Here is a 14,506-nt window from a genome sequence, read left to right on the forward strand (position 1 = left end):
CCAGTCTGAGGCCCAGCTCGGATGACCCGACCGTGACAATCGCAGAGGTGCTCCCTTTACTCCCTAGCTGAACAATCGGGGACGTAGGGGTAAACACAGGAGCGAGGCAACCCAGCTTGCAAATCGCTTAAGTCAACATGGTGCATATTGTGGCGTAATACACGAACAAGGAACGAAGCCGTACAAGTGTAATCATTTGCAAGAGGAAAGGCTTCATAAAGGAAGCCCCCAAGTAAACGGGGTATTTGAATTTGTGTGTCACAAACAAAGTTTTGACAAGGAAAGTTTTTATAAGCAACTTTTTCCCAAAAAAGTATAATGCTTGGTCGAACCGAACACAAGTTAAAAATTTAAAACTTTGAGCATGAAGGCAAGTTAGCTAGTTAATGTGTTTGGTATTGATGACGCGGTCCGAGCTTGATGCGGGACAAGGTTCCATCCCCCAAGTCGGTCCCGAGGTGGCGGAGCAAAGAGCTCGGCACTCCAAAGTGGTGACATAGCACGGTCAATGCAGGCCGGCAGAGTGATGCCGAAGTCCCCGGCATGGGGTAATGAAGTGTTGACGAAGCCCCCCGTCCAGCCGAGGTGACGTGGTATGTAAGAATGCCGAGTTGACGATACTGCCCAACCCGGATCATTTTCCGGTGCACAAAAAATAGTGCAAACCGAAGATAATAGTAAAAAAAATCGTTCCATAATGAATAATTTATGCAAAGTGAGTAATAAAAGAAATATGGCCTGGCGCCGAAGTCAATGTCGATGCAGGGCATCGGCATGATGGTAAAGGCGTGGCGAAGCCTGAATTCACAGGTCGGTCAGAGTTCCGGATGCGGCGTTCGCTGGACTATGTACGGAAACTGACCGAACCATAGTGCGACCGTCGTTAATGCTGCCACCATTTGATAGACCTGTGTACATATGATGGACAAACCAGAATAATTCCTTGGAAAAAATAAACTCAAACAAGCAAAAAATACTAGGATTAATAGCACCTGGTTTATTTGTTGTAGCAATCCGAAGAAAGGTGATTCCCAAAATTGGGACTTGATCCGCACACCCATTGCTTGATGGGCGATAAAGCGACGGCATGGCGATGCCGGCAAAGGTTGGCTCGCCAAGGCAAAGCCCTCGGTCGAGCTAATGTGACAGAGCTGGTCGGCCAGTGACACCGAAGTCTCCGGAGTAGGTTGATGAAGAGATGGCGAAGCCCCCGGTCCAGCCGAGATGTCAAAGCCTCGATGTCAGCCGATGAGTCGAAGTAGGTCGGCGTAATGGACACCGGCTTGAAGAAGCAACAGTGTAGCCCTGCCGATGCAGGTCGTGACGTGGTCAATGCCGGCTTGATGAAGCGACCGTGCGGCGATGTCGGTGTGCCTACTCTGTGTAATCTGTGGGGCGGCGATGTGGGTGATGATTTATCCTTCGTGATGCCGAACTCTTGGTCGGCTTGCCGAGATGATGATCCGAAGAAGTTGAGCTCGGCTCAACAAAGTGACGACATGTCTGACGCGGGTCGGCAGCCTTGGAGCAATATTGCCGGACTGGTTTGACACCAGCATGATGATGAAGATGACCTCAGGGGAGGCTTAAAATTTTACGGGTACGTGTTTAAAAACGATGCACAACACCCTAGAAGAGAATTCCTCTAAAAAGGTTATCCAATATCACGTTCATAAAGAAACATGAATTCGGGTCGGATCCGTATTCTTGCAGAAAATAGATCCGAAATTGGTCCACTCATCGGAAGGTTCCCGGAGTTTGAACCGTTGGATCGAGCTGAAATTTGGAGGGGTGGTAGATATGGGAATTCCGCAATAGGTGAACGATTGGATCTTACAAAGGACCTCCGAGCTAGGCTCTGGAGACCACGCCCTAAACTCGTCCAGATTCCCGTCCAGATTTGACAGGGCTCCGTTATATCGTAGATTGTTGGATATTCCTCCATCGGAACTCGACAAAATTTTGCATGGCTGTTGTAGACGTAATTCCGCACTATTCCAGCAAAGCAATCGTCAAACCGACGCTCAAGGAGGCGGTGATGGCGGATACAAGTTCGCTGTCCATAAAAACAACACGGCCGCCCGAGGGCAATGTTGACGTTGAGCCCTCGAGCTCCATGGATGATTCCTCTATGATCATGATAGAGATCGGAGTTGATGTTGAAGAAGGCCTCCATCCGAACATGACGATCGGAGATGTAGCACGGTCCTCGGTCGAGCCAAGGTGACCAGTCGAGCCAGCGACGAAGATGCCAGCGTCGCAGTTGACCTGCAGGTGAGCCATTGATCCTTTTGCCGATCACACAACGGAACTCTCAATGAAAGCACCAATGTCGGTGTCAAAACCGGCGGATCTCGGGTACGGGGTCCCGAACTATGCATCTAAGGTCGATGGTAACAGGAGACAGGGAACACGATGTTTACCAAGGTTCGGGCCCTCTCTATGGAGGTAATACCCTACTTCCTGCTTGATTGATCTTGATGACATGAGTATTACAAGAGTTGATCTACCACGAGATCGTAGAGGCTAAACCCTAGAAGTTAGCCTATGATTATGATTGTTGTTGATATCTATCGACTAGCCTGGCCTCGGTTTATATAATGCAGCAGAGGCCTAGGATAACAAGAGTCCTAGCCGAATACGCCGGTGGGGAGAAGTCCTTGTCTTGATCGCCGAGTCTTGTGGAATCTTCCTTGTATGCGGCAGCTGTCCGAACTGGCCCATGAGTATATGACCATGGGGGTCCTCGGCCCAATCTAATAGATCGGGAGATGATGTGGTGAGTACCCCTTAGTCCAGGACACCGTCAACTCCAATGTAGGACAAGGGAATAGCCCAATTGGTACGAATTCTTGGCAGTTTCTCACACCTACACAAGTAAAAGCTTATGGTGGAGCTTGGTTAGGATGGTGGCACAATTCTTGATGTGAATGTAAGCAAGATTCAATAATGTTGGAAAAGATTCATGACTTGTAAATGCAACAAGTAGACCAATAGCAAGATGTGGTACACGAAAACACAACACACGAAAAGATAAATGGGGTCGTGCAACCAAGGGTGAGCCAAAATGTGGAGTCCACGAAAATGCTCTTATTGCACAACACTAGAGAGACGCTAGCATGATTGCACAATAGGCGGATACGGACTTGTGCACACCCTACTAAGCAAAAATTCAATGACTTCTATCCCAAGTATGATGTTTCGGAGATATGATCCAAGATGATCGAGTATGACAATCTTAATGTTGTATGATGCTATGGTTCTTGCTTATAAGCTCTTTGCTTAAAAGCTTGTTTGGCTCTTTGATGTTTGAGCTCTTTTCTCATGCGATGCTTCACGGACCAAGATAGCAATTGTGTATGCGATGACAACTTTGTGACACAAGATATGATTCCAAGATATGCAACACGATGATAGTATGTATGCTATGGGATGTATGATCACTAATGTGCACAAGTCACGTTGCCGGCAATACTCGAATGCTAGTCCCGATGGGTAAGCTATGCAAAAGTAAGGCTATGGGGTTATCAATCCAAATGGAAAATAGTATGATGATATCACAATACCAAGATGATACCAATGGGAAATTGATACCACAAGGGTGTAGTTGTTCGTCGTAGTCCTTGGCGAAAATGAGCGGTGGTGATGTTGATGTCGAATCGTCCCTAGGTAGCCGAAACACGAAAGGAAATGGCGAGTCACAACGCAAATTCTCGAAACCAAGTGCGACAAAAAGTGTCGGAGTAGGTAGCGGTCAAGTGGTGGTATGGGTTGGGGTATGGGAGGGATTTGCGAAAGTTAGGAGGTGGTGGTCGAAGTGGGTATGCGGAGGTGTAGGCGACAGTGGTTAAAAACTACAAGAAATGCTGTTTGGGCAGTGGAAGCCAGATGATCCGGTCCAGGAACCGGATGATCCAGGTGGGTCAACTCGCTTGGGGATGGCTCGGGATGAACTCGAAAACAGCCACAAATTCGGGGATTTCGCGGATTTTGGAGGGATTTCGAGGTGGAGATGGTGGGGGAAGGCTAGATCCACTTGCAACACAACAAACTCACGGATCAAAACCAACAAACAATCATCAAAACTCACAAATCACAAATCACAAATCACAAGAAATTTTTTTGGGGCTATTTTTGTGGGTATTTTCGTATTAGGACAAAAAAAATCAAGCTAGAAACGAAGAGGGGAGGCTCCAAAATCGTGATCAACCTTGCTCATGATACCAAGATGATGTAGGGTAGAGACCCTAATCGCCCGATCTTTCACGAAAGGAGCGGATCCTACGGAAATCACGAAGAACATGGGGAAGAACAGAGAGAAAACACAATAAGAAACACGAGAGGAATCACTAAACCGACACGAATAAGTCACACATGGGCTAGATCCTTGAGTACATAAGGAAAGATACACGATCCATGGACAATTAGGGACGATACCAGGGTAGCCGGTCTTCTCCGTGAGGAGGTCTTGAGTTCTTCCCTAAAAGGGGTCTTGAATCCGCTTGGGGGATCTTCTCCGGTGGAGGCTCGAATCTCTATAGAGAAGTCTACCAAGTGGATGAGCAAAGCTCTCTCACAAACATGAGCTAAACATTTGCTAACCCTAAAAATAGGGAGTAGAAGGTCTATTTATGGTCCAAGGGGCGAAGGGGAAAGTGAGGGGACGAAACGGGTACACGGGCCTCGGCCCAAGTCACGCACGCAGGCGGTGGCCGGATGATCTAGGAGTTGGTCCGGATGATCCGGGCTTCAGGGGTTCGGATGATCCGGGACGGTGTCGGGATGATCCGGTAGTGCTGGAGCAGCTACGGGAAGGCCGGATGTCCGGGACCTGGTCCAGACGTCCGGGTGTGGCCGGATGATCCGGGCCTGGGTCCGGATGACCCAGCTCCATGATGACGCCTTGGGTGTCATTGGGCACATTATCCGGATCATCCGAGACGGGGTCCGGATCATCCGGGCTGAGGCCGGATCGTCCGGACGGCGGTCCGAATCGTTCGGGCTTCTGCTGACTTAGCCCTTTTTCTTCTCCATCTTCACATCCATGTTCCTCTTCGGATTCTCCTCCCTCCTTGGCGTCTCCATGGCTAACTCCATGATACCTGAGTATGCACAATGTCTCCGTTTGAGGTAGTAGCCATGTCTCATGGTCAGCAAAGTGGAATTATGAGAGGAGAGATGTCACCTCGGTCTCAAGAGCTCTTGCACGTGATCGAGTCATGGGTCCACTAGGCACTTGATGAGACGATGGTAGGTCCATGGGGATGACCTTGGGATGCTCCGCATCATGTTGTGTACCTGAGCATGAATAGGAACAAATCCTACAGAAATGTCACTCCGAAGCCTATGGAGGACATCATGCGGGAGATAGAACTGCTCACAAGGTATTACAATCTGGTTTTTATTGGCCTACTCTCTTCGAGGATGCCCGTAAGTTTGTCTTGTCTTGTGATGAATGTCAAAGAATAGGTAATATCGGTAAGCATCAGGAAATGCCTACTAATTATTCACTCATTGTTGAACCCTTTAATGTTTGGGGTTTTGATTATATGGGACGTTTTCCTTCCTCTAACGGGTATACACATATTTTGGTTGTTGTTGATTATGTTAATAAGTGGGTATAAGCTATTCCTACTAGTAGTGTTGATCATAACACCTCCATTAAAAATGCTTAAAGAAGTTATTTTCCCAAGGCTCGGAGTCCCTAGATATTTAATGACTGATGGTGGTTCACATTTTATTCATGGTGCTTTTCGTAAAATGCTTGCTAAATTTGATGTTAACCATAGAATTGCATCACCCTATCATCCTCAATCTAGTAGTCAAGTTGAACTTAGCAATAGATAAATAAAATCAATATTACAAAAAAGTGTCAGTAGGTCACAAAAAAATGGTCTTAGAAACTTGATGATGCACTTTGGGCCTATAGAACAACTTATAAAAATCCTGTGGGTATGTCTCCATTTGAAATGGTTTATGGAAAAGCTTGTCATTTGCCTATTGCGTTAGAACATAAAGCATATTGTTTAATCAAAGAACTCAATTATGACTTCAAACATGCTAGTGAAAAGAGGTTATTTGATATTAGCTCACTAGATGAATGGAGAACATCTCCTTAAACACAGTTTGCCTACTGGAACTCTAGGAGGACCTCCTCCACCTAAAAGTGATCCCGTGTTTGAATTAAAGCAATTGTATGACACCTTGAAATATTCTTATCTTGACGAGAAAAACATATATCAAGTTATTATTAGTGCTAACCTTTCAAAACATGAAGCAGAAAGATTATTAAAAATTCCGAGGAAGCAACGTGCTGCTATTTGATATACTCTTGATGATCTTAAGGGCATTAATCCCACTCTCTGTCAGCACAAGATTAATATGGAACCTGATGCTAAACCCGTTGTTGATCATCAACGATGATTGAATCCTAATACGAAAGAAGTAGTAAGAACTGAAATAATAAAGCTTCTGGAAGCAGATATAATCTATCCCATTGCTGATAGTAGATGGGTAAGTCACGTTCATTGTATCCCTAAGAAAGGAGGTATTACTGTTGTTCCTAATGATAAAAATGGACTTATTCCACAAAGAATTGTTACTGGTGATAGAATGGTAATTGATTTTAGAAAATTAAATAAATCTACTAGAAAAGATCATTACCCTCTGCCTTTTATTGATCAAATGCAAGAAAGATTATCCAAGCACACACACTTTTGTTTCCTTGATGGATATTCTAGTTTCTCTCAACTACCTGTTTCACAAACTGATCAAGAGAAAACCACTTTTACTTGTCCTTTTGGAACCTATGCTTACAGATGTATGCCTTTTAGTTTATGTAATGCACCTGCTACCTTCCAAAGATATATGAATGCTATATTCTCTGATTTTTGTGGAAATATTGTTGAGGTTTTCATGGATGATTTCTCCATTTACGGAACATCTTTTGATGATTGCTTAAGCAACCTTGATCGAGTTTTGCAGAGATGTGAACAAACTAATCTTGTCTTGAATTGAGAGAAGTGTCACTTTATCATTAATGAAGGCATTGCCTTGGATCATAAAATTTGTAAACGAGGTATTGAGGTGGATAAAGCTAAAGTTGATGCAATGGAGAAAATGCCATGTCCTAAGTATATCAAAGGTATTCATAGTTACCTTGGTCATGTTGGTTTTTATAGGAGGTTTATTAGAGATTTCTCTAAAATTTGTAGGCCACTTACTAATCTTTTACAAAAGGATGCTCCATTTGTTTTTGATGATGATTGTGTAGAAGCCTTTGAAACACTTAAGAAACCTTAACTTCTGCACCTATTTTTCAACCACCTGATTGGAACTTGCCTTTTGAAATTATGTGTGATGCTAGTGATTATGCTGTTGGTGTTGTTCTAGGACAAAGAGTTGATAAGAAATTAAATGTTATCATTATGCTATCGAAACTCTAGATAGTGCCCAAAGAAATTATGCTACCACTGAGAAAGAATTTCTACCAGTTATGTTTGCTTGTGATAAATTCAGATCTTACATCGTTGATTCCAAAGTAATTGTTCACACCAATCATGCTGTTGTAAAATATCTTATGGAAAAGAAAGATGCTAAACCAAGACTCATTAGTTTGGTTCTCTTACTACAAGAATTTGACTTACATATCATTGATAGGAAAGGAGCTGAGAACCCCGTAGCTGATAACTTGTCTAGGTTAGAAAATATTCTTGATGACCCAATACCTATTGATGATAGCTTTCTTGATGAACAACTAGCTGTAATAAAAGCTTATCATAATACTTATTGGTATGCTAACTATGCTAATTATATTGTTGCTAAATTTATACCGCCTAGTTTCACATACCAACAGAAGAAAAAAAATTCTTCTATGATTTAAGACATTACTTTTAAGATGATACACATCCTTATAAAGGAGTAGATGGTATTATTGGACGTTGTGATGTAGGGTAGAGACCCTAATCGCCCGATCTTTCACGAAAGGAGCGGATCCCGCGGAAATCACGAAGATCACGGGGAAGAACGGAGAGAAAACACAATAAGAAACACGAGAGGAATCACTAAACCGACACGAATAAGTCACACATGGGCTAGATCCTCGAGTACATAAGGAAAGATACACGATCCACAGACAACTAGGGACGATACAGGGGTAGCCGGTCTTCTCCGTGAGGAGGTCTTGAGTTCTTCCCTAAAAGGGGTCTTGAATCAGCTTGGGGGATCTTCTCCGGTGGAGGCTCGAATCTTCGTAGAGAAGTCTACCAAATGGATGAGCAAAGCTCTCTCACAAACATGAGCTAAACATTTTCTAACCCTAAAAATGGGTAGTAGAAGGTCTATTTATGGTCCAAGGGGCAAAGGGGTAAGTGAGGGGATTAAACGGTTACACGGGCCTCAGCCCGAGTCACACACGTAGGCGGTGGCCGGATGATCCGGGAGTTGGTCCGGATGATCCGGGCTTCGGGGGTCCGGATGATCCGGTAGTGCTGGAGCAGCTGCGGGAAGGCTGGATGTCCGGGACCTGGTCCGGACGTCCGGGTGTGGCCGGATGATCCAGGCTTGGGTCCGGATAACCCAGCTCCATGATGACGCCTCGGGTGTCGTTGGGCACATTATTCGGATCGTCCGGGCCTGGGTCCGGATCATCCGGGCTGGGGCCGGATCGTCCGGACGGCGGTCCGAATCGTCCGGGCTTCTGGTGACTTAGCCCTTTTTCTTCTCCATCTTCACGTCCATCTTCCTCTTCGGATTCTCCTCGCTCCTTGGCATCTCCATGGCTAACTCCTTGATACCTGAGTATGCACAATGTCTCCGTTTGAGGTAGTAGCCATGTCTCATGGTCATCGAAGAGGAATTGTGAGAGGAGAGATGTCACCTCGGTCTCGAGAGCTCTTACACGTGATCGAGTCATGGGTCCAGTAGGCACTTGATGAGACGATGGTAGGTCCATGGGGATGACCTTGGGATGCTCCGCATCACATTGTGTACCTGAGCATGAATAGGAACAAATCCTACAGAAATGTCACTCCGAAGCCTATGGAGGACATCATGCGGGAGATAGAACTGCTCACAAGGTATTACAATCTGGTTTTTATTTGCCTACTCTCTTCGAGGATGCCCGTAAGTTTGTATTGTCTTGTGATGAATGTCAAATGATAGGTTATATCGGTAAGTATCAGGAAATGCCTACTAATTATTCACTCGTTGTTGAACCATTTGATGTTTGGGGTTTTGATTATATGGGACGTTTTCCTTCCTCTAACGGGTATACACATATTTTGGTTATTGTTGATTATGTTAATAAGTGGGTAGAAGCTATTCCTACTAGTAGTGTTGATCATAACACCTCCATTAAAAAATGCTTAAAGAAGTTGTATTCCCAAGGTTTGGAGTCCCTAGATATTTAATGACTGATGGTGGTTCACATTTTATTCATGGTGCTTTTCGTAAAATGCTTGCTAAATTTGATGTTAACCATAGAATTGCATCACCCTATCATCCTCAATCTAGTAGTCAAGTTGAACTTAGCAATAGATAAATAAAATCAATATTACAAAAAAGTGTCAATAGGTCCCGAAAAACTGGTCTTAGAAACTTGATGATGCACTTTGGGCCTATAGAACAACTTATAAAAATCCGATGGGTATGTCTCCATTTGAAATAGTTTAGGGAAAAGCTGGTCATTTGCCTCTTGAGTTAGAACATAAAGCATATTGTGCAATCAAAGAACTCAATTATGACTTCAAACATGCTTGTGAAAAGAGGTTATTTGATATTAGCTCACTAGATGAATGGAGAACCCAAGCTTATGAAAATGCCAAACTAATTAAAGAAGAAGTTAAAAGATGGCATGACAAAACAATCCAAAAGCGGGAATTCAAAGTTGGTGAACATGTCGTATTGTACAACCCTTTTGTATTTTTTGCAGGAATTTTTTCCAAAAGGGAAGGACCTTATATCATCGAAGAAGTTTATCTTTGTGGAGCTATAAAGATTAATAGTGCCGAAGGTACTAACCCGAAGGTGGTCAATGGACAAAGAATTAAGCACTATATATCAGGTACACCTATTAATGTTGGAAGCAGTATTATCCAAACCATGACACCAGAGGAACACATAAAAGAAACCTTCCAGAACACTCCACAACCCTAAAAAGGAAGAGGTATGTGACACGGTGAGTAAACAGACTCCGAAAAATCTACAAAAATATTTTCTGTCAGTTTTGGCATATTAGAAGAAATAGGAAAATAAGAAACAACCGGGAAGGGAACCCAAGTGCCCACAAGACACCAGGGCACGCCTGCCCCACTTGGCACGCCTTGGTGTCTTGTGGGCAATTAGGTTGCCTTCCCGGTTGTTTCTTATTTTCCTATTTCTTCTAATATTCCAAAACCGACCCAGTGCGCCCTGGTGGGTGGTGGGCCCCTCGGGCACCTTCCCGGCTCCTTTTTCCTTCCATATGCTTGTTTCCCAAGATAAAAAATCTTTATATATACTCCCAGACGATTTGACCATCGTATCACAGATAAATCCCCTATTCTTGTTTCGTGCTATTTTTCTAACAGATCTATGATGACCCACAAGTATAGGAGATCAATCGTAGTCCTTCCGATAAGTAAGAGTGTCGAACCCAACGAGGAGGAGAAGGAAATGACAAGTAGTTTTCAGCAAGGTATTCTCTGCAAGCACTGAAATTATAAGTAACGAGTAGTTTGATAGCAAGATAATTTGTAATGAGCAAGTAACGGTAACGTAACAAAGGTGCAATAAGATAGCGCAATCCTTTTGAGGCAACGTACAGGCCAAAACGGCCTCTTACGATAAGCAAAGCATTCTTCAGGGAACACGGGAATTTCATCTAGTCACTTTCATCATGTTGGTTTGATTTGTGTTCGCTACTTTGATAATTTGATATGTAGGTGGACCGGTGCTTAGGTTCTGTTCTTACCTGAAAAAAACTCCTACTTATGATTAACCCCCTCGCAAGCATCCGCAACTACGATAAAAGTATTAAGATAAAATCTAACCATAGCATTAAACTTCTGGATCCAAATCAGTCCCTTACGAAGTAGCGCATAAACTAGGGTTTAGGTTTTTGTCACTCTCACAACCCATCATCTAATAACTACACCACAGTGCATTCCCTTAGGCCCTAATAATGTGAAGTGCCATGTAATCAACATTCACATGACACCACTAAGGGAATCACAACATACATACCATCAAAATATCGAACACATATCAAGTTCACATGATTACTTGCAACAAGATTTCTCCCGTGACCTCAGGAACAAAAGTAACTACTCACAAATGATAATCATGCTCAAGATTAGAGTGGTATTAAATAGAATAATGGATTTGAACATATAATCTTCCGCCAAATAAACCATATAGTAATCAACTACAAGATGTAATCAACACTACTAGTCACCCACAAGCACCAATCTAAGGTTTCGGTACAAAGATTGAACACAAGAGATGAACTAGGGTTTGAGAGGAGACGGTGCTAATGAAGATGTTTATGGAGATTGCCCTCCCAAGATGGGAGAGTTGTTGGTGATGATGATGACGATGATTTCCCCCTCTGGGAGGGAAGTTCCCCCGGCGGAATCGCTCCGCCGGATGGCAAAACTGCTCCTGCCCAAGTTTCGCCTCAAGACGACGGCGCTTCATCCCGAATGTCCTCTTCTTATTTTTTCTAGGTCAAAATGACTTATATACTAGAAGAGGGGCACCGGGGGTGGGCCGAGGAGGGTACAACCCACCAGGGCGCACCCAGGTGGATTGTGCCCACCTGGTCGGCCCCCTTTGGTAGTTATTTGCTCCAATAATTCTTATATATTCCATAAAAAATCTCCATGAAGTTTTAGATCATTTGGAATAGGTGCCTAACGTAGCTTTTTTAGGTCCAGAATTCAAGCTGCCGGTATTCTCCCTCTTTGCGTGAACATTGCATATTATGAGAGAAAAGGCATTAGAATTATTCCAAAAAGCATTATTATGCACAAAAACATTATAAATAACAATAGGTAAACATGATGCAAAATGGACATATCAACTCCCCAAGCATGGACCTCGCTTGTCCTCAAGCGAAAAACCAAAATCAAAAAACATGTCCAAATGTTTAGAGAGAGAGAGAGGTGTCGATAAAATAAAATACAAACATAGAAGCATCATGTATATTATTATAACAACAACAAACTTTAACATAGACCTTTTATCACATAACTTTTATCATATAACTTCTATCATAAGCTTCTCATGAACATGTAACAATTCATCACAACATCAAAGTATAAAGCATAAACTCCATTGAAGACCAACAAACTATGTTCTCAGTCAACTTTGCAATTACAATCCATCATCTTTTTAGGAGGGGTCACATATCAGAGCCTTTTTGGCAAGTCCACATACTCAACCATCATATAGTCTTCTATGATTGCTAACACTTACCACATACACATGACAAAAAGTTCCAACTGGAGACATAGAATGATAGGGGCTTATAGTTTTGTCTCCCAATGTACTCATCTCAGGGGTGATGTCAACAATAATAACTCATGTCCACCCACATCCAACTGGATATATGTGCCTAGATCTTTCCTCACCACACTACTGGAATCAGCTAGTTTGCCATCTGCCAGTTCTTTGCCGTCCGCTAGCGGACGGCAAAGAAGCTCTTTGCCATCAGCTTCCAAAAAGCAGACGACAAAGAACTAGCTGATGGCAAAGACCAAGTTTGCCATCAGCCAGTTCTTTGCCGTCTGCTAGCAGACGGCAAAGATTCTTTGCCGTCGGCTAGCAGACGACAAAGAGGGAGGGGCCCCACTGACGTGCTGCAAAAAAAAACTAACGGGCCCCCTCTTTGCCGTCCGCTAGCGGACGGCAAAGAGCAAGAAGGCGGACGACAAAGGGTGGCGGACGGCAAAGAGGGAGGCCCCACGTAACGTTAACGGAGCCGCGCCCCACACCCCCTCTCTCTTCTTTCTCTTCCACCGCCACCGCCCCGTCGCACCACGCCCCGCCGCCGCCCCAGCGCCCCCGCCGCCGCCCAGCGCCCCCACCGCCGCCCCGGCGCCCCCCCGCCCCGTTGCCCCCGCCGCCCCCACCGCCCTGCTGTCCGGGCGCCGCCACGCCCAGGCGCCCTGGCACCTCCGCGCCCCGTCGCCCTGGCCGGGCCCGGCGCCGCCGCCCCAGGCTGCCCCGCCCCCCTCCTCCGCCGCCCCAGGCCGCCCCGCCCCGCTCCTCCGCCGCCCCAGGCCGCACCGCCCCCCTCCTCCACCCTGCAGGTGATCTTCTTCCTTTTTTTTCCTTTTTTCTGTTTTTTTAGTTTTAGGGTTATGTTTAGTTTAGATTTAGTTTTAGTTTTAGGATTAGTTTTAGGTTTATAGGTTTAGTTTTAGTTTAGTTTTAGGTTTAGATTTAGTTTTTTTCTTTTTCTATTTTTTTAGTCTTAGTTTTAGGTTTAGTTTAGTTTTATGAAAGAAGAAAAAGAGAAAAAGAGGAGATCAGGAGAAGAAGAAGAAGAGGAGGAGAAGAAAAAATAAGAAGAGGAAGAAGAAGAAGAAGAAAAAAGAGGAGAGGAGGAGAAGAAGAAGAGGAAAAAGGAAAGGAGGAAGAAGAAGAAGAAAAAAGAGGAGAGGAGGAGAAGAAGAAGAGGAAAAAGGAAAGGAGGAAGAAGACGAAGAAGAAGAAGAAGAAGGAAAAAAAGGAAGAAAAGGAAAAAGAGGAAGAAGAAGAAAAGGAAAAAAACCCGACCCGACACGGTACCCTGACCCCGACCCGGCACCCCGACACGACACCCCGACCCCGAGACCCCGACCCCGACCCGAGACCCCGACCCCGACCCGGAGACCCCGACCCCGACACCCCGACCCCGACCCCGACCCCGACACCCCGACCCCGACACCCCGACCCCGACACCCCGACCCCCAAGCCTGACCCGACACCCCGACCCCGACCCCGACACCCCGACCCCGACCCGACACGTTACCCAGACCCCGACCCGGCACCCCGACACGACACCCCGACCCCGAGACCCCGACCCCGACCCCGACCCCGACACCCCGACCCCCCAAGCCTGACCCGACACCCCGACCCCGACCCCGACACCCCGACCCCCCGAGCCTGACCCGACACCCCGACCCCGAGCCTGACCCAACACCCTGACCCCGACACCACACCCCGACCCCGAAACAACACCCCGACACCGACACGGCACTACCCCGACATTGACACGACACCCCGACCCCCCGACCCCGAAATAGCACCCCGACCCCAACACGGCACCCCGACACCGACAGGACACCCCGACCACCGACACCTCCCGAAAAGGTGTTCTTTGGCCTTCCAGAGGCCGACGGGGTCATATATTTGTGAATTATTAGTTAGGTCATACATTTTTCGATTTTGTTATGAAAAACATCATATATAATTGTGTTGATCGTGTAGTTTTAAATGTGCAGTTGTTTCATCGCTGCGAGGTTTGGTGTTCGACGACCTC

Source organism: Triticum aestivum, chromosome 1A (genome assembly GCF_018294505.1).
Source record: "Triticum aestivum cultivar Chinese Spring chromosome 1A, IWGSC CS RefSeq v2.1, whole genome shotgun sequence".
NCBI lineage: Eukaryota > Viridiplantae > Streptophyta > Magnoliopsida > Poales > Poaceae > Triticum > Triticum aestivum.